This window comes from Cupressus sempervirens, chromosome 7 (genome assembly GCF_028749045.1).
Source record: "Cupressus sempervirens isolate cs-2001-9-10 chromosome 7, ASM2874904v1, whole genome shotgun sequence".
Lineage (NCBI taxonomy): Eukaryota > Viridiplantae > Streptophyta > Pinopsida > Cupressales > Cupressaceae > Cupressus > Cupressus sempervirens.
In genome coordinates, this window is record NC_143124.1 from 397,413,282 (window position 1) to 397,440,858 (window position 27,577).

The 27,577-nt window shown below is 36.0% G+C and overlaps 1 pseudogene; it reads right to left on the bottom strand.

Annotated features, from left to right (window-relative positions):
• Positions 1-695: 695 nt before the first annotated feature.
• Positions 696-27,561, bottom strand: LOC149547192 (GDT1-like protein 3; annotated as a pseudogene).
• Positions 27,562-27,577: the final 16 nt, after the last annotated feature.

Genomic DNA, 27,577 nt, shown 5'->3' on the forward strand with positions numbered 1-27,577 from the left:
GTCCTCTTAAATGTAAAATATAACATAAGTAACACATAACTTTGAGATCAAAATATAACAAGGTAAATGTTCGCAACACATTACCAAATAATCCAAATGGACAATCCATTTCTAAACATTTAAGCATTTAATAAAGTTTGATTAAAGAACAACAAGAAGGCACTTAAAACACATAAGTGAACATAGTCATAAACATGACTAACCATTGCTACAGGAACCTAGTACAATGTAGGGTAGCAGTTCACAATGCAATCTCTGCACACATCTCAGTGTAATCATGGAACAACCTCATGATCCCACCTCAAGGAGAGATCAATAAAGTTGCATGCATTAGGATGAGTCATAGAAGTCAAATGGGAGAGGCACTACAATAGTTGTCACAAAAGGAAAACCAATAGAACCCATGAAAGCATGTGAACATTGCTAATGATCTCATGAGCCAATAAACCTTATAAACTACATATGTAAAAATTATACAAGATTTGAAAAAGGTTGGATTACAAATATGATGTTAAGTTACAAAAAATGTGGAGTATATAAATCACATCAATAGAAACTAAGGTAAAAAATATTTAAATAATCCAAAGTGCTATGGCAACTTAATTTCGTAGAAAATTTATTAAAAATATTCCTCTAACCCATTGATATCAAGAGTTCATAGTCTAGTAAACAGAGAGAAAACACTAACATACCTCCTACATCTCTTTTTTTTGTGAATTCTTTAAGTTTGATCTCTGAGCAATATAAAGTAAACTCAAGCCAAAAAAAACATATAAAACCACAAAGAGACATCAGTTGTTAACAATCATAATATAATGCCATATATTAGCTAGTCGACCATGACCACCACATATAAAGGACTAAAGTCTCCATATATCACAAGACATAAATTTTACTAGACAGGGTAGTCACAAAAGCATTTTGACCAATTTCTAACTCTAGTTTCATTTTTGACATTTGATGGAAAATGTTTCCTCTATGATTATATTTGTGATCCTCTAACACCCACTGCATTCAAATGGAAAATGATGAATACCACAAGACATAGGTTTCTTAAGCTTTCTGAAGGAAATATCAAATAAGTAAGGAACACAAAGTATGCAATCAAACAAACAATAGAGAACTAAGTATCATAGATCTTTGGATGTGGTGAGGTTGTAATTCAGAGCACTAAGAAATTTTGATATGATAAAATATTTAAAAAGCTCTATGCAAAAATAATGTTGAATAGTATCTCATCAAAATAGTATGTACACTTCCCTACCTGAAGCAGCACTATTTGTGTGCTTCTTTGAGATCAAATTTGGAACTATTCGCCCTAATCCAGTTGTTAGCACCTTCACTCACAACATCATACAAATTAAATCAATTTAGTATTTTCTCAAGCCCAACCCCATATGAATGAGACAAAGATGTCTTTACCAAAATCACTTCCATTAAGAACGTTGTATTACAAAATTGAAGCTAGAAATATATAATGCTAGAGTAATTGTCTTTCTTACAGTCATAACAATAAGTGTAGTACGAGCACCAGATAGAAAAATGGACTTTGGATGATGCATTGCCATGAGTGCAGCAATAATGAAAGTCTCATCTCCAATCTTGTAGGGAAAAAAACATGTAATCAACATACTAGAAGTCTTAAAAGTCATACTGCAAGAAGCAATTATGGTGCAATGATCCTAGTGAATTCAATTTAAAAGAAAAATGTTCAAAAATAGAATACTACCTCACTAAAAATGATCATAGACAAACTTGCAAAAAAACCATCAAGAACACCCATCCAGGGGATTCCAAAGCACCGTTAATTATATATGGCTTCTCCATAATCGAGCCCTTTTGTATAAAGTCTATATCCAACTGCAAAGTATCCATCACAAGTCGCATTCAAAGGAAAGAGCAAAAAAATGGTTTCATTATATCATCAACTAATATATGAAGGTAAGAGCCTTAAGGGAACCCACTTGTAGGCTATTTCATGCCTCCTTGGCATAGTAAATCTATCATCCTTCTTAAGGTTAGTGACTAGGAAATAAGTAAGGAATAAGAACATATGTATTATGAATCAATGATTGTTCCTTAATTTGATTGAAAATCATAGTGACATGCGATTACTCATTGGGAATTGGATTTTTGTACTAAGGAATGTCACAAAATGCCATTCCAAAGTGATCAAAAGCTTTTTTGTATCTAAGTTTCAATACATTCTATGCCTTTGCTCATGCAAGAAGTAGTAATAGAAAGAACATAAGAAAAATGGGAAACACAATTGCCTTATAGAAAGGTCTTCAATTGATTTGAAATGGAACTGAAGATGATACTAATAGAGGATTGGACGAAGGTCCTTAATAACTAGAAAAGAGAAGGAAAGATGCCCGATTTTTTTTTCAAATGCTCAAAGTATCTTCAAAGGACATGCATGAATGAAAACCTTCAAACACGTCAAGTCAAATTGTAGGAACCTTACTATTTTCAGTTTATGAAGCTTCCTTGATTGGTGGCTAACCATGTTGAGTCCCTAACTGATTGTTGAATTGTTGCATTTTCCTTTAAACCTCCACTTTTAAACTAATCTTGAACTACTTACATGATCCTTGAAAGGTGGCTTGTTTGCAAGTGATGCAAGATGTAGGAATCTATTTGAACTTGAAGCTCATATTAACCTTCTTGGGATGGCATAACTTTTTAAGAATTTCAATGTATCCTTCATTGACATTATGATTGTGATTTTACTATCCAGTATTTAGTCCATTATTCCATGATGCCTTTGAATGTTTGAAGGCTATTTTCTGATTGTTTATTGGTCATATCTCTTTTTCTCATAAATGTCTTGCATTTATGTGTTCATGACTGACCAATACTAGAATTTCACCTTATAATTACTGTTTACCTTGATGTCATGAGGATATTCTCTGCTACAACTTTAATGTAACTTTTCTTTGATCTTCATTCTCACTAACATTGATAAATTTTATCACATCAATATTGTAGCATGATGCATGGTTGATCACTGATATAAACAACATTATCATTGTACACAAGGCATTGGACATTATTATTTATTATCTTTCCTGTTGAAAAAGGATTGTCCATTTGTTGTCCTATCATGACCATGGAGATCACTCTTGCTTTCAATACACTTTAACATCTTATTGCTCACGCTTTATTTTATAACTTTTCTATTGCCAGTCATGCTTGCCCAAAACTTTGTTATGCATCTTTTTTTTCCCCTCATAAGACTAATCTCCTCTCTTGTCCTTTTTATGCCATCTCCACTATCACCCAGCCTTAAAAATTACATTTCTCCACTAATCTTGATCTTATACATCAAGCTATCTCTGAAACCCCAAGCTGTATAAATAAAAGAGCTTAGCTTAAAAAACCCATAAAAAATGATTAGACAAACTCTAATAAGAAACTCACCCCAAAAAAACTAGTTTTCTTCTTACTGCCTCTACTAGTATAATGAATTAATGGAAAGAAATGATCTTTACTATTTATAGGTAGAAATAGCTGAAATTGTGTCTCCATGTGCTTTGTACATGACAAAGAACAAAGTCCTTATCAATATAATCAGTTGAATAGAAAACATCATATGAGACAATGACCAGATGAAACCTCCCCCAAATTTCTAATTAACTATTTCACTACCAATTTCGTTTAAGCATTAGTTGGCTACCAAGATTCCATTCAAATTGTTGAGTGGTTTTATGGACAAACAGTAACAAAGTGAACAACCAGTAAACACGTGACATTTTTAAAATACTGAATGCTAAAATTAGGATTAATAGAGTGAACATTTTTCACCAAGAATCATATATGAGCTCAAAGAGGTATCAAATGAAAAAATAACTAAATAGAACTAGACATCAGAAACTCTGGTAGGAATCCTAACAGAAGAAATATACATGAATTCAATAGGAAATTCAAATAGTAACAAAAGTAGCAAAAGCTTCCAAATTTTCTTGGAAACATTGTCAAACTTAAACAAATTTTTAAAAACAATCTTAGAAATTTGTATTAGCTTACTGATATCCTTAGAGCATTCTTCCATGAAAGATGGAAATTGGAAGAAATTTCCACAAATCCATAAATTGAAATTTGTGTCACCTTTTTGATATCCTTAGAACATTCTTCCATGAAAGAAGGAAACTGACAGAAATGGCTGCAAATCCATAAATTGCCCCTAGAGAAATTAAGCAAACGAAAAAAAGAAATTAAGTTTCCATCTGAAAGCATTTCTAAATGCAACTAACAAGCATTTTTTTTTACAAACTTCCACATGAACATTATTAGCTAATTCTTGCCAATTTCAAGATTTTTTTTCGTTTTGTATTGATTTGGTTAAATCAATATATGAAATTAATATCATGATGATTCATATAAATCATTATTATAAGGTCATGCGAAAATTGCTATTGAAGATTTATTTTGAAGATTTTGGGCAACCTAGTCCAAAACTTGAACCAAACACAGACATAAAGTACTCAATGAACTATTCATGCCTAACAACATATGAAGACTGAGGATAATTCAAATAACTAAACATCCAGATTTGGAGTTACAAGAAGTAAATTGAAATATTATTATTTCAATGCAAATTAGAGAAGCCATCGAAGTAGTATTTTTCCCTGATAGGGCTATTCCATTCCCATAACACAGATAACTAATGGTCTTGAGTTCAAAATAAATATGATAAAATGCTCAAAAGTCCCAAAATCAAAGATAGATGGCAATCAATATGATATCATTTTTTGCAAGCCCATGTTTATATATAAGCCAAACACGTAGAAAAGCTTTATTTAGGTAGTATTCTATAAGTCTCATGTCATTGAATACTTTTCTCAACTGAAATTTCCATGTAATTCATAAACAGTCAACTCACATATATCCAACCTAGCTCTATAGGTCAGCAGTGATAAAAGACAAACTATTGAATTGGGACTCCCTTGGTTGACGTTGCTTGATTTAAGGATACTTGATTGGAAAATTCATTTGCTCACACACATTTGCAAAGAAGCAATAAGACACTGATTTTTCCCAGAGAAAAGTAGATCTTCAGCATAGAAGCAAAAATTTACTTTGATGGGCACCTCAGTCTCAAGGCAAAAATTGTGCATGAGAATCAAACTTTATCCTACAATCCAGTTCTGCCAAACATGGAAAGTTATGACCAAAAATCACTTGTGCCTCCATGGGGTAAAACATGTATACTTTAATTGTATAATATCTGTACATTATTGAATATATACCACCATCAATACAGGAATAAAGACAAAAATTGAGCCAACAGACGTACTTTGACAAACAAATGCACTAGTAATAAGCTAGTCCAGCGAGTAACCTTCCCCCTACTCCAGGTATATGTACTTTCTAGTACAAAAAACATAAAGATTTCTCTCCCAAAATAAATGGTCTCAACCACATAAACCATGAAATTAGCTAGCTTGTGAATTCATCACTTGGATAGTCCAAGCCAGTGGACTAGAACTAGAATGCAAACATATTTGTGAAGTCATAAAGTTCTGTGGACTTCCTAGCTACTTGTATGTCCATGTTTATTCCAGACCTATTATGCTTCACCAACAGAAAAAGACATACTTCATTACATTAGAAATGAATAGCTTGTACAAGTCATAATAATGTCAAAATTGAAGGTATGATCATAGCCAACAACCCACATTATACCCAATTGCACAGCGTCCAGAATCTATAGAGAGAGGGTGAATTTTAATTTCAGAGATAAATACAGAGACATACTGAGATACAAAAATAAGGAGTCAAGAGACTGTCTTGCTTTATCAAATTATACACCACAATGCAAACTATGTCTGTACCAATTCATCCATGACACTTGTAAAATTTTGCAAGTTTAACAATCTCTTTCTAATGACTAGATTATTTTTTATCACCTAATATATATCTGTACTAATTCATTCATCAATTATACTTGTAAAATTTTGCAATCTCAGCAATTCCTTTCCAATGACTGCATTATTTTTGCATACCCAACATAGATTTTAATTAAAAAGAAACTATTTTCTTAATGTCAAAGACACCACATTAAAATAATGAAAAATAATCCTCCTGTAACAAAGAAGCTTATAGAAGTGCAAGTTAGAGTAATATGATTGCAAAAGAAATACTGAGTACAATATAATAATACGTGAAGGTTTATGCTAACTACCACCAAGTGCTTTGTGACAACATTAGAGCTATAGATGTGCCAATAGAGGCTTGTAAAATATCTCAACATGATAATTACCAACAAAAATGAATCAAAAACATTTGTAATCCATATCCTTGGCACCCCAACTCATCCACGAGCAGATGTAATCCATGTCCTCAATTATTCTAGCATTTAGCATATTTTCTATTGTTGTGAATGTCTTTTAACCACAACAACTGCACTAAACAATCACAAGATTCTCATGAATAATAGAAAATAAGGAATATTACTTTTGAAGGTCATAACATCAATAAAATTACGCAAATATGACCTTCATTCTCAGAAATAATAATCAATCAAAGAACAATGCTTAATATTTTGCTTAGAAAATTTTGTTTTTTTGGAGATTTGAGCTCCATGTCTCTTTTGTTAGTTTGTTTTCCTAGGTCTAGGCACATTTTTTGATCTCAAGATTAAAAAAAAAAACTCCAAATAAACAAGGAAATGCCTAATTTAAAATTGGCTGAAAAGGTTGACAATTAATAGCAACAGTTCGTAAAAGAAAATAGAGGGTATGCTCTTAATCTTATCACTGGACAGTGAAGGAAATTTAAAGAGCCACTAACATTGCCATCTAGCTCTTTCAATCTACCATTCTCAAAAACACCACTCGATAAATCCTTCTAAAATATTTTGTCTAAGTATTGGAACATGGAAAATAGCATAAATGCAAGCTAAGTGGCACTACAAGACAATAGGCAACTAGATCTATCCACTAAAGAATCTCAAATGCACCCACAAAGGTGCTATATATTTTCTCAAAAAGACCTTCCTTTCCCTGACTATAAACTTCTTATCAACCCAATTCACATTTCAAGTTAGCACATCGATGGTTAAAGTTTTTAATTACTAATTGGTACTAATTCATGCAAACCTTCCCCCCAACCTCCCTAATACATAAGAATGCTAATAATTAAACCTCTATCTCTCCTCATTTTTGTATCCTTTTCCTATTGTTTGCAATCATAATCAAGATTGACAAGTGCATTCATTATTGTCAAATTATTCCAACGACTAAGTGTACAGGTACCAAATACAAGGAAGAAACTCAAGCAATCAAGAGCTATCAATTCCAAGCATTTAAGTGGTCATTCTCTCAAGCAATCAAGGTTTTTTATTCAATTGATCAAGGTGTCCTCTCTATCATCTCAATCAACCATTATGGAAAATTGCGTCTCTATTATGAATTTTTTTATCTTTCATAATTTTCTTTTAGATTTTTTATGTTTATTCAAAACTATTACATGAACTTATTTGATCACGTCCATAGAAGTGTTTGCATCTACAAGATATTGAGATGCTTCATTTTCTAGATAGCACATTTTATTTTATTTTATATCACTGTAAGATTGATTCATAAACAAAAGTTTGACTAAGAAAAACACCCTTTTCAAAATTCCTTATTATTCTGAATGTAATTTATGGAGTTGTTGGATCAGACCTGTGTAGATCACGAGTAGTGGGATGATCTATAAATAATATCAGACAAAAACATAAGGGACATGTCACCATTCTTTTCATGTCCTGCTTAAATTTCAGCTACATATCAAATTTGTCTTCTGACTATCTATCTACTACAATATATTTTTACCATCTTTCTAGGGGGCCTTTGCAAATATAACAAGGGTTGCATGCAGCTCGAGTCCTTACCTAAGTTGGGGGGAGCAAGAAAGAAATATGAAAGAGGGGAAAAAAATGCAAAACTAATATGCATTGATAAGTTGGAAAGAGGCATAAGGAAATGATCTTGATCTGCCTCATTTTTACTTCCATTTGCTACCTATAATTTTCATGATTTTAATTATATTTAGTCTATTTCTATTTTATTTTTCTAACATGTAAATGAACATAATTTTTTTCCAAAATGGAAAACATTTACATTGAAGATTGTTGCCACTGTAGAAAGCCTCTTGGCTTATATATATATATATATATATATATATATATATATATATATATATATATATATATATATATATATATATATATATATATATATATATATATATATATATATATATATATATAAAATAAGCTGAGAGATATCCTTTTCCAGGTACCTATTTTCATAATCCCATAATTTTCATCATCATCGCATATTTATGTAAATCGAAGAGGCGTAAGGAAATGATTCGAGACTCTTGATCTACCTCATTTTTACTTCCATTTGCTATCTGTAATTTTCACGATTTTAATTATATTTAGTCTATTTCTATTTTATTTTTCTGACATGTAAATTAACGTCAAATTTTTTTCAAAATGGAAAATGTTTACATTGAAGATTGTTGCCACTATAGAAAGCCTCTCAGCTTAATAACTTAGGTGGTTGTTATGGATTTGTCCTTGATATTTTGTAGTGTTAGACATTATTTCCTATGAGATTTTTGAAGTTTTAAAGATTTGTTTACTTTCTAATGATGAGAATACATAAGGATGAGTAGAGTTGAAGAGAAATAACGAGAAATTGTTGGTGAATGTCAATTAAAGCCAAAATATTATAAGAATAAGAAGTTGGAAGCCATTGGTCTACAAGATTCTACGAAACATGAGAACAAACTTAAAAATATGGACTTGATCTATTTTCAATCTTTAGATGATTAGAAGAACTTAGATAGTTGCTTTAATAATCGAAATATTTTTTCCTCTATTGATTAAAAATAAACTAATTGTCAACAACATATTTTAAATAAAAATTGACTAAATGTAAAAATGAGTTGCTTCAATTAAGATTGCACTAAAATCAGCACCGAAAGTGCTAAAGAAATTCATATGCTTGTATTTAAATCTCTGTAAATAAAGAGGAAAGAAATCCTCAAACATATATTTGTCTTGACCTCATGGGTTCAGGTGTAATAGTAAAATTTGTATAACGATATAAGATGATATCTACAAACATCACCCATGATGAACATGTTGAAGAAAATATGTATGAGAATAGTTTTATTTTACAATCCATTAGATAAACTAGATTTATATGCTAATGGATACTTTGCATTAGTCATGAGGTGGATGAGTATTACATCATCCTCCAAGTTTCTATTCTAGCAAGCTATTATTTATGCAATAAAAAGAAATGAGTTATGTTTGTGTGGTGCAAGTTGCAACTAAACTAAGTCTAAGATATGAAGGATAAGAATTATATGCTAAAAATCGTCTAAAATGATTGTTATTAAATTTGAACAAGAACAAGCTGAATACATAAGGATGAAAACGGGTAAAACCCACAAATGCAAACTTAGTCCCAGTTAAATAGGACACCTATCCTAGATTGGTTGAGAAAACACAATAAGAGTGAATAATGAATTCAAAGTGAAAATAAAGGAACATCTATAAGACCAACAATAGTAAGGTTTGTAAAAGGATTAATAATGAGTGCCAAAGGCAACCCAAGGAAATTCACAATATTACAAATAATTTTGAATAACATTCTCTGGTCAAACACAAGTAAATGGTCAACATAGTCAGTCATTTCTAAAGAACATGTAGAATCAAATATGTTATTATTAAGAGAGATTTAACATGAAGCTAACATTCCACGCATATTAAAAGGATAGCCACATATTAGCATACATACCTTTGTCCATGAACAACAACTAACATATGTATATCAATCACCACTCTAATTGGAGCATAATGGATCAAAATAATTAATTCTCAATTATGGTCATTATAAGCAGAGATAGATAAAAGATAGGAAAAAAGAAAAAAGAAAATGTTTGGCTTTATAATCAAATAAAAGATCATTGAATTTACTAAGTGTCTATTAGACCCATTAGTATGTTACCAACAGAGGAAATATTCCATCTATATGCATTACAACAATAACTTACTATTAGTAAGGATCTCAAACCTGCATAAATACAGAGCCCAAAGACAAAGGAATCGTGGCATATGTTTGGCATGGCAACATTATTACATGAGAGAGGGAATAATATAACTTCAATTTTAGCGATCTATTAATTAGCCATCATTGGAATGTAAGAACCCTAAGCACAAATAAGATCATCATTATCAAGAGATTATCATAAAGATATTTAAATTACATATTTTGATATCAATTTTTATCAAAGAACTTTAGGTGAGATATTATTAATAATTATATCTGGAAGTTATATTGAATATTATATACTAGTATAAAGTTAGTATATTTGAAAAAGTTAAATCAAATTCATAATGAACATTACAACAAGGTAAGAAAAGTATTTATTGGGCAGAGAAATTTAAATTTAAAGTTGAAAAACTATTTGCAAGAAAATACTATAATTTAAAGGTGTCAATGAACACCTAAACACTGGTAAAATTTGTATTTCTACATAGTTAGAGAGTTGACTATTTAAAATAATCTAGAAGAATATCAACTTTGAAATGTTATATAGAAATTTTACAACTTAAAGTTCAACATTGTCCTAAGATTCTAGTTTAAGTTTTAAACTAATTTAAAAAAAAATGAATTTCCTTGTCAAACAATCCACAAAGTTTTAATTGATGTGTCCTAGAAAATTTAAAAGTTACAATTTTGGGAAAGGTAGACTAAAATGCTAGAGATCTGAGAACCTTAAAATAATAATCATGCTTAAGTAACATCTAGGAGGCGAACCAACTAAAATAGTAGCTCATCCTTGTGGTGGTGAGGCATGTCACTAGTGCTTCCACTACCTCCTTGATACTTCATGATGTGATTGCCAACAACCTATGAGTGAGTTTAAGTCTTTTATCAATTTTTTTTTAATAATTAAATAATTTAAGAAACTATATTCAAAACCAATTTGCTCAACACTGTTACAATTCAATCTTCATAGATCTAGATACAATATCAACATGAAAACAAAAAAAATTGATCCCAACAAAAGTTAGATTTTAAAGGGCAAATGTGGGGGATGAAAGAAAGCAATGACAATGTTTTGTGTTGAATTCAAAGGAAAACAAGGCAATTCAAAAGAATGTTGTAAATTTTTTTTTCATTCATAAGCCATTCCTATAGATTCTAGGCCCAAACCCTAAAAATAAATAGCATAATTTCTCAAAAGCATCTTGATACCTAAATGTAAATTTTGCTTTCACAGCCATGAGAAGTTAGAGAATATATTGAGCATCAACTCCTCATACCACTAGATTCAGATTGCTATGGATAAATTCCACCTTGGCCACCTGCACATCATCAAAATGGGCCCAACAAAAGATTGGAAAATAAATAGAAATAGAATGTGCCAAAGAATGAACCTATGCATGTATGCAAAATATTGATTGTTTAGTTCTAGCATTTGCTCTAATAATTCCCATGCATTATCTATCCCACCTATCATTATGTGTAAGTCAAAAGTGGAAGCATAAACGACACATGTTATCTATTTTTAAATACCATTTGTAGATACATGCAATTTTTCACCAATTTTGTGAATTTATTAGAAAAAGACTACTAGTAAAAATAGTTCCATCCAATCAGAAGATGGAAATATCATATTAAAAAAATAATTAATATGATGAAATAATAAAAACCATAGCTTAATCATTTCTAGTTTGATTCTCAAGAAAGGGTTAATTGAAAAAATGCACATGATAATTTTAGTCTTCTACCTTACATAATTTTATAGAATATATATTGATAAATGTAATTAGATGTAAATGATCTTATGGTGGCATTGTATTGATATTAGCAATGATGCATTTCCGTTTAGTTTGGCCTAATCAATAAATATTAGGGCACACAATTTAACCTTTAATAAACAAAGAAAGACAAACATGTAGCAGCTGTTTAAATGACCTTTCCATTTCGCAATATTATTAAAGAAAAAAATTAATAAAATTAAAAGACATTAAATACATATATGTAAAAATATGGAGAAATATCTGTTTGGAACTTATCTATTTATAAATTTTCAGTGTTGGTTATTTATTGGAAAGGAGTTTTTTTCATATAAAAATAGATTACCATTGAAATTGTACAAGGATAGAGACACAACGAAGAAATTAAGCTTGGAAAAGTAAGTCAAACTTTGACTATTTAACACTTTTATTCTAGGAATGAAGCATTAGTGTGTGACGTTTAACCCGTTCAGAGAAGGAGCACAAGAAGACGAGCCAAACAGAGAACCCAGACCACCCAAAACAAGGAGAACACAAGAGGGCAGAACAAAGGACCAAAGAGCCCAAATTCCACAAAAACCTCAAGGAAAATTTGAGGAGAAAACTGAGCACTAATGACATGATAATTTGTCCAAGAAATTTGTCCACAAATCTATTCCACAGCAGCTGAGACCACGATATCGATAAAATAAATCTGTAACACACAGCTGCATGAGGGAAAAATATTATTGCAACTCAAACAACACATCACCTTGCTTGAATTCTGTGGACGACTCCAAGGAATCGATTGCCCTGTTAGCCAGCATATCTGCCACCAAGTATTATTATTAAATACTAATATGTTCCTTTTGTTAACACATTCTCACTATAACACTTCATTGTGAAATGATAAATACCATGACGAAGAATTGCAGGCATCCATTGCAGAACATAGCGTCTAACTAGCCGTAACAACCATCTTACTACTTCAAACGTTTTTTTCCAATGCAAATGATATTGATCCTAACGATTTTGGTGACATTATGAGGTAATTGAAAAAATACCGTTGCAGTAGTGAGATGGTTGTTACAGCTAGTTAGACGCTATGTTTCAATATCAACATGCAGAGGTGTCCGAGGCTCTCATGCTTGTAATAGACATTATAATTTATGGCATCTCTGCACTTTTAAGGGTAAATGCCTTTGGTTTCCGAAAGGTTAATTGCTTTTGATGGAGCCTTTTAATCTGGAGCTATACACCGCAAAAGCACCTCTGCACTTCGATATTAAATGTTGAAACACAGAAATTTCGAGGACCTGAAATTCAGAAATTTTGAAGAAACCTACTGCAATATTATGTTTCTAATCATCCGATTGTTCTCCCATTGATAGTCAACTGCCATTTGTAATACCCCAAAATTGGCTCATTGCCATTATACCAATTCTAGTCTATTTTTGATAATTCCAAAGTCCTATTTTAATAGGCAATTCTCATTCTGCTATTCGCTATTTGACTTAATTGTCAGATGCAGAAAAACTCTAATCTGCATTCATCATATTTCTTATTTAATTTCTATAGTACGTACTCATATTAGTTGCATTAAACCTACTTGATTAATATTTAATTTAATTATTAAGTATTTATAGTTTAATTAAATTAAATTATATCTTAAGGCTAATATACTATGGAATTAAATTTATTTAATTTAATAAATACGCCTATCTTAATTAATTAAATGTAATTATTTAATTAAATGGGAAAGGTATTTCTAATTAATTAAAAGAAATTATTTAATTAAATAGAGTACTTACTTCTAAATAATTAAACAAAGCTATTTAATTAAATGGGAAGACATTCCTAATTAATTAAATAAAGTTATTTAATTAAACAAAAGTGTCTCTAATTAATTAAAGATTATTTAATTAAATAGAAAAAGTAATTATGAGAGCATATTTCATTTTATTAAATTAAATATCTGAACAAAATCTCTCTTCAGTTCAAAAAAGGGGAATTTCCAGGTCACTATTGATCAAAAATGAGTTAACACAGTTAACTCATTTTTCTACTCAAATTAAAACAGTTGACTCCTTATTTATTTCAAATTAAATCTGTTAACTCGCTTTAACTTGGGAATCTCCCTTTATGACTGAAACTCATCTTCAATCTTGACCGTTGATCTGAATCGATCTCAACCGTTGATGGATTCCAGAAAACTCTATTTAAGAGACCCTCATCTCTTCATTTGAGGGAGGATGAATTGATTTGCTATCGAATTGCTGTTGAAATTCATGCTCATATTTACTTACATTTCTTGCGTACATTCTCATTTTTAGTTTAATCTCATTTTAGTTTAATCATGCATATGCTTAATCTAGTTTGTTTCATTTGTTCTTAGATTACATTGCATCTTTCATTTTTTTAGATTAATCTGTATACTCATTCTTAGCTTAATTCCCTTGTCAAATCCTTCATTCTTAGAGGGTCTGGTTGCCTACACCTCGATTCTGAGGATATTAACAGGAAAAATCCCTTTAGATAGAAGGCAACAGGTCGCTTTGCAAGGCAAATTTCGGATGAACAATTCAATGTTCATTCCACGATGAATCCGCAAATAAGGACCGTGTTGAAGTGTGTGTGTTAGCATAGGTCACATTTTCATGCATACATTTCTGGCGCCCACCGTGGGGCCGCGAAAATTAATTTTTCTGGCCTCTTTCTGTATTTTTTTAATCATTTTTTTGTTCTCTGTTCGTACTGTTCCGTACAGGTTCGAATCTTCGTGCGAAACTGTTCATTTTTGCACGAGGATCTAGAATCTTCGCGCGAAGATTCTTTCTGCATCGCGCGAGAAAGTTCTTTGGTGTGCGAATCTTCGTGCGAGACTTTATTTTTTCGCGCGAGCTAAATTTAATCTCGCACGAGCCGGATTTGATTTCGCGCGGGCCATAAAACTTATTCGCTCGGACTGTTAGGAATTTCGGGCGAAACTCTGCTGACAAAGGCAAATTTTTTTTGCATTGATTTGTGTGTTTTCTGATTTTTCTGTTGACTGTTAGCAGTTTTTAGTGTTTCTGTGTTTTGTCTTGATTTTTTTGAATAGCATAGTAGCGGTTTCTGGAATAATGGGAAAAGCGTGCTAAAGTTGTCAGAAACAGGTAAGAATCTACTAAGCGCGTTGCGAGGATCACCAGGTAATCTTCATCAGCTGATAACATTTCATTTGGATCTAAAACAAACATCTTTCGCATCAAGCTTGTGTGTTTCCTTCTGTACTTCCATTTTACAACACATGCATAAACTCATACTAGGGTGTAATCTTTGTTAGTATTCATTTAGCAGGCTTAGTCTTTAGTGATAGATCTGATTAACTATCTTGGGTTATTGGACTCGCTAATCCGCCGGCCCCTCGTTCCACCCTGTGGTTGCAAGCTCAGCACCACGTTAAATAGGGGAGGGGTCTACAGGACATAAGCGTTAAAGGCTCCACAAGGCAACCCTTTTGTGCTTTTTAGAACTCACTAATTTCTGAGTTGTGGACTCATTTTGGCTTGTGTGAGGGGTTAAATGTTCCACATCTTTGGACTCGCCTCACATTAGTTAAAGCGTTAAGTGTACCACCTTGTGCTTTTTGATTACTTTTAGATAGATTTGCTTTCAGAAATTAACATCTGTACACACATAGTAATTAAGCCCCCATGAACACTATTCGTGGATCTTTAGGGAGTGGGTTCCTAGTGAAACTCCTCTCTAAGACGGATTCCTTATGGGTGGGGAGGATACTTTGAGCATCTCGTAGATAGATGAATCTTTGACTTGTTGATTAAGGCATCCTTTCTCCGGAGAGGTTGATAGATCACAGGAAGATGATATCATAGATCTTTAAGGGATAATCTTAGTCTAGCTTGTCGGATTAATCTGTTTGCTTTGATTGAGCTAAAGGTGAAAAGGTGTCAGAACCTTGAATCTGGAAGCTAAGTCCCCTTGTGGTATACTATTGTGAGTCGGTCACCTTTAGAGAGGGTTAACCATAGCAGACAATCCCTCTACAGGAAAAACTGTGATGACGGAACCTCAAGCGGTAATAGCCATTTTCGCCATGGTAGTCACAACCGCTATATAAATGTCCTTGTGGAAGAAATCTCCACGGGTGTGGTTCATTGTGGGTTGTCAGATCTCCCTAGCAGCTCTTGAAGATTAAGTTCTCAGACTGTGTCAAAACCTCGATGCGCCGGGATTGGAGGTCACCCCTGTGAGCCATAAAAGTTGCAGAGTCAAACCATTATTAAATACCTTAGAGAAGCCAAATTTTATTTTTGTAAGGAATGTGTGCGATGATTGCAAAACTCTTTGAAAATGTACACAAATAGCTCTCTTATGGATTAAACACAAACTAAGTCACTTGATTGTTCATGCGCAAGGTTGGTTTTGCCCTTGCTCATTGTTTTCGGTCATGCTTGAAATCACTTGCTTGCTGTTCTACGTGCCTATTTATCTGCCTGGTTATTGGATCGATCAAAAATTTTGTCAAAATTAGTCGCTGTTGTGAAACTATTCTGTTCATTCGCGCGAAATTATTTTGGTTTCGCGCGAAATCATTTGGATCTCACGCGAAGCCATTTTGCCCTCGCACGAAATTAAAGTTCTGTTGTGCATCTTCATGTGATACAGAAAAATTCTCGTGCGAAATTAAAAACTATTACTGATCTTCGCGCGAGACATAAACATCTTCGCGCGGGCCGTAAAAATTCTTCACACGACCCGTAAAGGTTTTTCGCGCGAAGTTTTGTATCAGCATTTACAATCTGGGTCTGTTTTAGCTATCTGCAGCCTGCACGCTGTCCTTTTTTGCATCCATTTATCGCTCTCTATTTGCAAACAGTCCTGGAACAGCGACACTTCGCTTAATTGAAAACTTGTGTCTTATACCTTGGCTAGTCTCGTCTCATACATCCTCATCTTAATGCTTGCCATACTTTGTGCTGCAGTGGTCATAATCTCTAGCTGTTTTAGCCTTTAAATCAGACCATTTATGCCTTAGTGAACAAAATTCTTGTTACTATCTTGTCCTTTTTGAGACTCAGTCTTAGTATAGTCCTTGTCTAGGTTCTAGCTTCTTGTCCTTGCCTATGATTGTCACAACCAGAAGTGGCAACGTGTTTTATCCTAATAACATTAGACGTGGTCGTGCAAGGGGTCGTAATCGCAGCAAAGGTAGCTTACCTTTCGCTACGCAATCCATATCTAGTTTGGCTAGTGAGGCGTCTTCACGGTCTTCCTCACCTGCAAGGTCATCTCAAGATCAACGAACATTTCCCAATTTGCAACAAATTAGGAATCTTTTTTACCAAAAGGATACTGAGACAGGTAGGAGTCTTGCATTCTCAAACACAATGTATGACCCTTTCTCCACGGACCCTTTTCAAACACAACATACAAAAACTGAACAAGTTCCTATAATGCCTAATTGTGAACCTGAACGGGGTAGCCATAGTTGATATCAAGAACAACCTAGGGATGACAAGGAGAAGGAGAAAGAAAATGACACTGATGAAGAATAAGAAGAGGTGGAAATCCTTCCTGAACACATAGCAAGATGTCGACAAGACAAAAACTTTCAGAAGGTCATGGGAATCCTAATCAACGAAGAGAAAGAAAAGTACTTTCTCAAACTCGCCCAAGAGGGAGCTAAACTACCCACACATTTTGATGTGGAGACCATTATCACACGTGAAGAAGAAACCGAGACCACTAAACTCCAAAAACAACTGAAATTTATGCAAGACCAATTGGCTCAGATGATGCATGAGAAAGAGAAACCCAAAAAGACATACACATTGGACACTCTTTGTTCATTTCCATTTGACAAAAGTATAAACATGCTGCCTTTCCCAAGAGGTGTAGAACTACCCAAATATGACAAGTACTTTGGTACTACTGATCCCCAAGATCACTTGCAAGAATTTGGTGCTTTGTTTATGGAGTTTATACACACTCAAACGTACCTCATGCGTTTATTCCCTAGAAGCATAGGTGGTCAAGCTTTGGAGTGGTTTTCACATTTACCTCCTGGCATCAAGACGTTTGACAAAATTGCTAATTCATTTGTTCAGCAATATTCTCATAACATTCAACACCCTATAAATATTCGAGATCTATGCAACCTTAAACAGAAGGTGGGTGAGCCTTTTCTCACTTTCCTCCAACGGTGGAGACAACTTTATACCGAGTACTCCCGTAAAATCCCAGAAACGGAGAAGCTCGACATTTTCACTGATAACCTCTTACCCGATTTCGGGTATAGAGTCCAACTACAAGGTCCTCGTACCTTTGAAGATATGATTACACAGGCTATCCGTATCGAAGAATTTATGGTCAAGAAAGGTGAGCTCACTCTTCAGAGAGACTCAAAACAAGGTTCCACTTCCAACAAGGATAAAATCAAACATGTCAACAAGAATCGAGAAATTGTACATGATGGGGTTGTTGATAATGTCACACCAAAACCTGCTAAAGCAGCATTTAATCTCACAGACTGCTTCAAAGTGGCCAAAAGTGCTGAGAAGCCTCCTCCTGACAATAAAATGTCTGGGAATAAATCGAGAAACTCATGGGCAGCACGGCCCAAGCGAGAGTATACGCCTTTAGGAGAACCTTTGGATATGGTTTACAAAACATTGCTACAACACAAGCTTATCTCACCAATGGATAACCCTCATCCCTATGATCCACAACCACATCCACCATGGTGGAATGAGACCTCATTTTGTGAGTATCACCAAAATAAGGGTCATAAAACCATCAACTGTATAAACTTACGTCATAAAGTCCAAGACATGATTGATGCTGGTGAACTTGTGGTAGATGGACATAACAAAAACTCGGACCACAAGGCATTCAAAGAGCCTTTCCCACCTTATGAAAAAGGAGAGACTTCGAAACCATAACCCTACAATAAGGTCAACTATACGTATTCCAATGATGACAATGTCATTCACATGGTTGAACCTGTAGATTTTGAATACTGCGACGTTATTACCATAAAGGGGAAACAAGATAACGATAAACCCAAGACACCATTTATCTTGAGAGGCCCTACTTTCAATAACATGGATAATACGTCTTCGCAACACTGTGCTAATGCTGTTACTCGCTCTCATGCGAAATTGGTGCTCAAAGGCCCTACATCTCCTACTTCAAATCTCGAACAACACAAGGACAAAGCCCTTGCTGGTCCATCCGGTAAAGGTGCAAAACACATGACGAACTTGACTGTAACCAGTTATAGTGTTCTAGATCAATTGAAACGAACCAATGCTCACATTTCTATATTTGAGCTGCTTAAAATCTCGCCCGCTCATAAGAAAATTCTGGACAGAGCCCTCACTGAGACAAACATTCCTCAGGATCTTGATCTTGAACGATTTCAATCCATGGTAGGTCACCTGACCTCACCTCATCTTATGACCTTCTCCGAGGAGGATGACAACTCACTGAATCACCCACACAATCAGCCTCTACACATTGAGGTTATGATCCACCAGACACGTGTTCGTCGGGTACTAATTGACAATGGTGCTGGCCTAAATATTATTTCTGCGGCTCTGCTTAGACAATTGGGTTATTCTTAGGACTCTATTGATCCTCGACGAAAGATCACTATTAAAGCATACAATGAAGTAGAACGAAAGTCACTAGGTCTTGTGACTTTACCAATTCGTGTCAGTCCTGTCGAAAGGGATGTCACCTGTTAGGTGCTCGACATTCCCTTAGCCTACAACATTCTGTTAGGACAGCCATGGATACATGAGATGCGTGCTGTGCCATCCACATACCACCAATGCATTAAATTCCCATTTCATGGCTCTGAAGTTACTATTCCAGCAACTACTAGCTACAATTGCAATATGCTCAAAGCTGCTGAATCTTTCATCCCTGCTAACCGTGAGTCTACTGATTGTCACAACAATAAGCTGAAACAAATTGAGCAGTCATTTAAATTGAAAGAAATTGGTATGGGAGAGTACCACATGGAACCAGTGTTATCATTAACATCAATTCCAGAATCCCCTCAACATTTTGGGAGACCCTCACTAGCAAAGAAGCCATTCGTGTTGACACCTCATACCAAGTTTAATGGTTCTTTTGTCAAAGCTATGGTTCCCTTAGAAGATGAAAGCGAAAATAGAGCTATTGTTGCATGGCTTTACAAAGAAGAGTCTCCAGTAGACCTAACAGAACAAGTTCGAGAAATCACTCCTAAGAAGTATGGACCTGGTCTTAAGCTTATGAAGCGTTTTGGCTACAAGGGAACTGGCCCTACTGGGTGCAATAACAATGGTTTAATAGATCCTGTCAAAGCAACAGCTCAAAGCAACAGTGACACAACTGGCCTAGGGTTCAAGAAGGTCCCTTTCCATTTGGGATCCAATAAATTCATACCTGTACCTAAGAGTTCATCTGAAAATGAGTCACAATCTGAATCAAGTACTCAAAAGGAAGAATCTGATGATGAGGATTCTTACCCTCATCCTATTCCTTATGATCTTGCTAAATTCTTTGCTGAGCCAGATGACTTTGTGCCACATGTTAGCACTCTGGATGATACTAGTGATTCTTCTGAGGACAATACTGAGCAACTCGAATATCATTCAGAAAAGGGAGAATCTAGTCAGTCATGTCATGTTGAGTATTTGTGTAAGAATCCAGAGGCTGAAGGAGAGTATGTCCCTATCACTGTTGGGGAGTTCTATAGTCTCTCACCATGTAGCACCGATTCTCATGAATATGAATTTGACAATCTTTCAGAAGCGACTACTGATAAAGACATTGACCAAGTGCATGTCTATGAAAATCAAATCAAAGTGAGTGAAACGTCTAGGGATAGGTCATAGGGGTCTGGTCCAACTAGTGTCTTAGATTCATCAATTACTAACATTCGTACTCCGAGACGTTTGAATACACCTGTGGGTGAGGTCGCCGTAGGTCTCGAATTGTTGGTCCACGCATTTAATAACTATATTGTGAACGTAATTGAACCAACCACTACTCTCTCACTCGCACATCCCTAGCTTATAGACTAGAACCCCAATGCATCTAACGAAGTCCCCACGTTCCAGAATGACTATACTCTTGCCTGTTACCTAAACGCTATCGAACCTGTAACGTCTTCCACCAATGAGTAGAGCGTCAACATGACTGAGGCCGACATCAAATATCTTAGTCACATAATTAAAAAGAAAAATTGCAAGAGGTCCGATGGTGAAAACCACATTGTGGCAGTGTCAGATCCAAAAATAGTGAAAACAAAAGACGTATCCAAGGGTGAAAACCTCTCTGAGGTGCCTGCAGATGAGATATTTGATGTCCTTCCCAGTCACTTTCAAGAGAGATCATCAGTGTTAATAGAGCCAACACAACTGATTAACCTAGGCACAGAAGAACATCCTCATGTGATACATTTGGCTCAGTCATTGTCAACTGAAGAAAAGGAACAATTCATTGCCTTTTTCAAGGGAAAGAAAATAAATTTTGCCTAGACATATTCTGACATGCCAGGATTGGATCTTGATCTTATTATGCACCACTTGTCCATAATGCCAGGCATAAAACCAGTTAAACAGAAGCTCCGCAAAATGCATCCTCATGTTGCATTGCTAGTCAAAGCCGAATTGGAGAAACTTCTGAAGGCTGGTTTCATTCGTGCAATTGATTATGCTGAATGGATATCCAATATTGTCCCTGTGTCCAAGCATGATAGGTCTATCAGAGTTTGTACAGATTTCCATGATCTTAACTTGGCATGTCCTGAAGATGACTTCCCACTCCCTAATATTGATATGATTGTGGACATGACAGCTGGCTATGAGATGTACTCACTTATGGATGGTTTTTCTGGATACAATCAGATAAAAATTGCACCAGAAGATCAAGAGAAAACAACCTTCACATGTGCATGGGGAACCTTTTGTTGGAATGTAATGCCATTTGGTTTAAAGAATGCTGGAGCTACATATCAGCGGGATGTTACTACAATCTTCCATGACATGATGCATAGAACTATGGAGGACTATGTTGATGATACTTTGGTCAAAAGCGCTAAACGCAATACCCATTTGCACGATTTGGGACCAATTCTAGATCGTATGGAAAAGTTTAGTCTTCGGCTCAATCCTAAGAAATGTGCATTTGGTGTCACATCAGGAAAACTGTTAGGATATATTGTTTCTGCAAAGGGAATTGAAGTAGATCTAGAAAAAGTACAAGCAATAATGGACATGCCACCACCTCGAAACATCAGTTAGATGAGAGGACTACAGGGAAGGCTTCAATCTATTCGTAGATTTATTTCACAGTTGGTGGATAAATCACAACCGTTCACAAAGACTTTATATAAGGGTGTGAAATTCAATTGGAGCCAGGATTGTGAGCAAAGCTTAACACAGATTAAACAACATCTTGTCAATCCACCAATCCTGATGCCTCCTATGCATGGGAAACCTTTGCTTTTATACATTTCAGCTACTGAAACATCTTTGGGAATCCTGTTGGCTCAGGAAGACAATGATAACAAAGAAAGAGTTATTTATTACTTGAGCTGAACATTGGTCTCTTATGAGAAAAACTACAGTATTATTGAGAAAGCTTGCTTGGCAGTTGTCTTTGCTTCCCAAAAGTTGAGACACTACATGCTTGCTCACACTACACGACTTGTGGCTAAAATAGATCCCTTAAAGTATTTGCTCAGTAAGGCAGCTCTCACAGGAAGATTGGCTAAATGGGTCATGATACTAAGTGAGTTCGACATCCAATATGTTGAACACAAAGCTATAAAGGGACAGGCAATTGCAGACTAGCTAGCTGAGGCACCCATACCGAGTCTCCTACCAATAAATATTGATTTTCCAGATGACTCAATTCTAACACTCACTCATCATACATGGGTTATGTTCTTCGATGGATCCTTCACACAACAAGGATCAGGTGCTGGATTACTTTTCATCACACCACAGAAATACTCATTGCCCAAAGCATACAAGATTCAGTTTCCTTGTACAAATAACATTTCTGAATATGAAGCTTTGATCAATGGTATGAAAATTGCAGCTGAATGGAGAGTAGATCAATTGGATATCTTCGGTGACTCTCAGCTTGTCATCAACCAAGTAAATGATGTGTATCAAACAAAGGATGAAAAACTAATTCCTTATAAGCGCATGGTTGATGACTTGACGAAATATTTTGCACACATCACCTTCCAACAGGTTCCACGTGCAGATAATAAAGCGGCTGATGCCATGGCCACTCTGGCCTCCCTTCTACAAATACCAGAAAATGATCTCCGACACGAGTTCTTGGTGGAAGCGTTACACTGCCCAGCCTATGACACACCTGATTCCAAGATGATCTGTTCTATTATAGGACAAGAATCATCCCACTACCATCACATCTACTCCTACCTTCGTAATCAAACCATTCCGGAAGGTCTGACTCGGAATGAAAAACGTTACCTAATCCGTAACGCTTCACATTATGTCATTATTGCTGACGATCTATATAGGAGAGGTCTCGACGGAACACTCCTTAGGTGTTTAGAACCTGATGAGTCCAAATGTGCACTAATTGACATTCACAAAGGCATTTGTGGATCTCATTCCAATGGCCTAACACTAGCTCGCAAACTCCTTCGTGCTGGTTACTACTGGCCTAAAATGGAGCAAGAAGTTATTAAATATGCTAGGTCCTACAAACAGTGTCAACTACATGGGAATCTCATTCACGCTCCAGCTAGAGAGTTGATTCCCTCTACTTCAACATGGCCATTTCAACAATGGGCCTTTGACCTGGTGGGACAGATTCACCCAACCTCTTCTAATGGACATAAGTTTATTATCACTGCTATAGATTATTTCACGAAATGGGTAGAGGCAGTCCCTCTCACAATTGCTGATGGCAAAACTGTAGCGCTTTTTATCACAAACTACATCATCTGTAGATATGGTATACCATCCTCAATCATTACTGATAATGGAGGACAATTCAAAAATAAAGACCTTAAGGAACTGTGCAAGAAATTTAAAATTACACAACATTGGTCTTCCATTTATTACCCCCCGGGTAATGGGCAAGCTGAGGCATCAAATAGGGAAATCCTCAAAATTCTTCATCGCACAGTCAGTAAGTCAGGGCGAGATTGGCATCTCCAGATCAATCCAGCCCTGTGGGCATATAGAACAAGCATTAGAACTCCAATGGGCACGACTCCTTTTGCGTTGGTATATGGGGCAGATGTTGTGCTTCCGATAGAGATTGAGATTCCTACCTTGAGAATCTCTATGAAAGGCCTTATCACAGATGATGGCTGTAGGATAGCCCGGCTTCAAGAACTTGTGTTGCTGGATGAATGACGACAAGTGGCCTGTGATCATCTACGAGCATATCAACAAAGAATGGCGCGAAGCTACAATAGGAGGATTAGGCCACGTGACTTCCAGCTGGGTGATCTCGTCCTAAGAGAGAATCCTAAGAATCAACAACAACGAATGCAAAAGGGAAAGTTTGAACCAAATTGGCTAGGTCCTTACATCATTACTGCAGTATATGGATCTAGCGCCTATCAACTTTCTACAACTGAAGGAGAAGTGCTTAAAGAGCCTATGAACACTCTCCACCTGAAGCGGTTTTTCAGTTGATTCAATCTCAGCAAGCTCTCTGTACATATCTAAATGTCCTGAAAAAATCCTAAAAATCAGAAAATGTCCTAAAAAAATCCTAAAAATCAGAAAAAGTCCTGAAAAAAAAAAATAAAAAATAAAAAAAATCCAAGAAGGTGAGAACTTGGTAAACAGGTGCCTCTTGTTAGTCACTTTCATGCTTTTGCTTTCCTGCTTTTCCTGCTTATGTATCCATGGACTGAGTTTTGTCATAGGTCGAGGGCATTCCCTTCTAGTGTCACTCTTTTCGAGATTTTCCTCATAGAATCTCCTTCGTGATAGTCACCAGTTGTTTTGACTGCGTCTGCCTACTATCACCAGTGTCACTCTTTTCGAGATTTTCCTCATAGAATCTCCTTCGTGACAGTCACCAGTTGTTCTGACTGCGTCTGCCTACTGTCACCAGTGTCACTCTTTTCGAGATTTTCCTCATAGAATCTCTTTCGTGACAGTCACCAGTTGTTCTGACTGCATCTGCCTACTGTCACCAGTGTCACTCTTTTCGAGATTTTCCTCATAGAATCTCCTCCGTGACAATCACCAGTTGTTTTAACTGCGTCTGCCTACTGTACCAGTGTCACTCTTTTTGAGATTTTCCTCATAGAATCTCCTTCGTGACAGTCACCAGTTGTTTTGATTGCGTCTGCCTATTGTCACCAGTGTCACTCTTTTTGAGATTTTCCTCATAGAATCTCCTTCGTGATAGTCACTAGTTGTTCTAACTGCATCTACCTACTATCACCAGTGTCACTCTTTCTGAGATTTTCCTCATAGAATCTCCTTCGTGACAGTCACCAGTTGTTCTGACTGCATCTGCCTACTGTCACCAGTGTCACTCTTTTCGAGATTTTCCTCATAGAATCTCCTTCGTGACAGTCACCAGTTGTTCTGACTGCGTCTACCTACTGTTGTCACCCTACTGAAGAGATTTCTTTCTTACATATTCTGGACATTGACACTTGACATCATCCTGAAAACATTAATCTCAATGATATACTTGTTTGGATCTTCTGAGCATTTTCTCTTATTGCTTTGTTTTGCTTTATCATATCTCCTCGAGCAACATCGATGATGTCATCTCCGACTAGAGAAGTAATGACTGGGGGCATGATCTTTTCATATGTTTTTTGTTTGCGGTTTAGTTCCAATAAGTTGATACATTCCTATAAGAGGGGTGTCCACTATAAGAGCCTCCATTCCGTATTGGATGGCCGTGTGTACCTCGACTCCTTTTATACAGATATGTCAACGATATTGGTTCTTCTCCTTGTTTGTTGGAGTGAACTCTTCATGCTATAGTACATACTGATACTCATCCTATTAAGTGAACATACGGGTCACTGCGAGTATATTTAGCACACTTCTGTCTCAGGTTACGAATGTAAGGGTCGTTGCGGATAGTATGAATATCAAATACTTTGCATAAGAGGAATCTCCCGTGTGTTTGGTGTGCCTGTCATACAAGCAACATTCAGGTCATCCTAGCATTCATGCTTTGATGCTTATGTTAACTTGTTACATTAAAAGGGACAAATGTTCTGGTCATTTTGGCTTCTTGTGCCTCAAATGCTTACATTTAATCCCGACATTCCAATAAACGTATGATTACATTCATATTTTCATGATTGCAATGTTAGTGGAAGTTGTGTAACATACGAGCTTCGTTTTATATCCAATGATGATAAATCATTGAGGCTTGGTGACCAAACCTAAGGCTGCATTTAACATAGTCTTGTATACTTCATTTGCATTAGCACGCAATTCAATGGTAATCCTATTCATACTCCACATGCATCAGATTCCTCCACGGCTGCACAAGCGTTTGGTTCATCGATTCTCGTTCCTCAATGGAATACTTGTGACTGTCAAATAAAAATGCACAACACTATGTCAGATGTTAGTTCATACATATGCGTTCTCTCTACACATACATCAGAGCAAAACAAAACAGACAATGACATGTACATAGGAATACTCGGCTCAAAATCTCGTATATATATATATATATATATATATATATATATATATATGTCAAAGAATGGGTCAGTACAAATAAAATGGGCGCTACTCGAGCGCAATCGATCAAAAATGATATATCTGGTGCTGGCACACCAATCGATACATAGCCAGAGATCAAAATAAGAGTCAGGCATAGAGCATCTAACTCTGTCTCGAACTCTCGCCTCCGGGAGGAGCAGGAGGAACAGGGGCAACAGGTGGTGGAGGCGGTGGTGGCATATCCGGCCTGACAAGAGGTCGTGCACCTCCGGACTCTCGTGCATACTGAGAGAATCGCTGCACCTACAATGTCTCATCAGGTACTGCACTAGTGTATGCAGCATAATAATATGCAGCTCGAGCAGACTGGAAGCAGATCTCATCCTGTGCCAACTCTAGCCTCCGCGCGCTCTCTCTGGCGATCTATCTCTCTCTGTCTCTCTACCAGCTGCGCATCCCTGACTGCCACTGCAATCTGCAACTCTCCCAACTGTGAGGAGGCTGCACGAACTCGCTCTCGGTACTATTGTACCGCATCCTATACTCCACCTACCGGCTGATCCGACATATCCTCATCGACCATCTCTGGTGCATGCTGAGGTGGAGGTGCCTGCTGCTGTGGTACCTCCTGCTGAAGAACCTGCTCCTCTGTCCTCTGCTTCCTCCGTCGACTGTGTCCTGCTCCACTACCCCCAGCACCTGGGTCTCATCCCATCTGTCGTGGGGGAATAGGCATCTGCTATACCCGGTGCTGGACCTGTGGTGGCACCTGTGGCTGTGCCTGCTGCTGCTGTGATACCTGTCCCTGCCCTTGTACCTGCCTTGCCATCCCTAATGGATCTGTGAAGTGTGGGAATGGATGGCTCATCAAAAATGCCTGATATGCAGGCGTCATCCCAGCATCTACTACCTCTGGCAGGTAGTCCCACTGAACTGGAACCAAATTACGAATATCTATCATGGATCGTCTTGGATCCATCCGTGGAGGCCATCCCCGCTCTATATCCTTCTGTACCCTGGCATAGGCACAGTACTCAGCCGCAATGTCCTGTGGTCTACCATACTGTCGCCACACTCG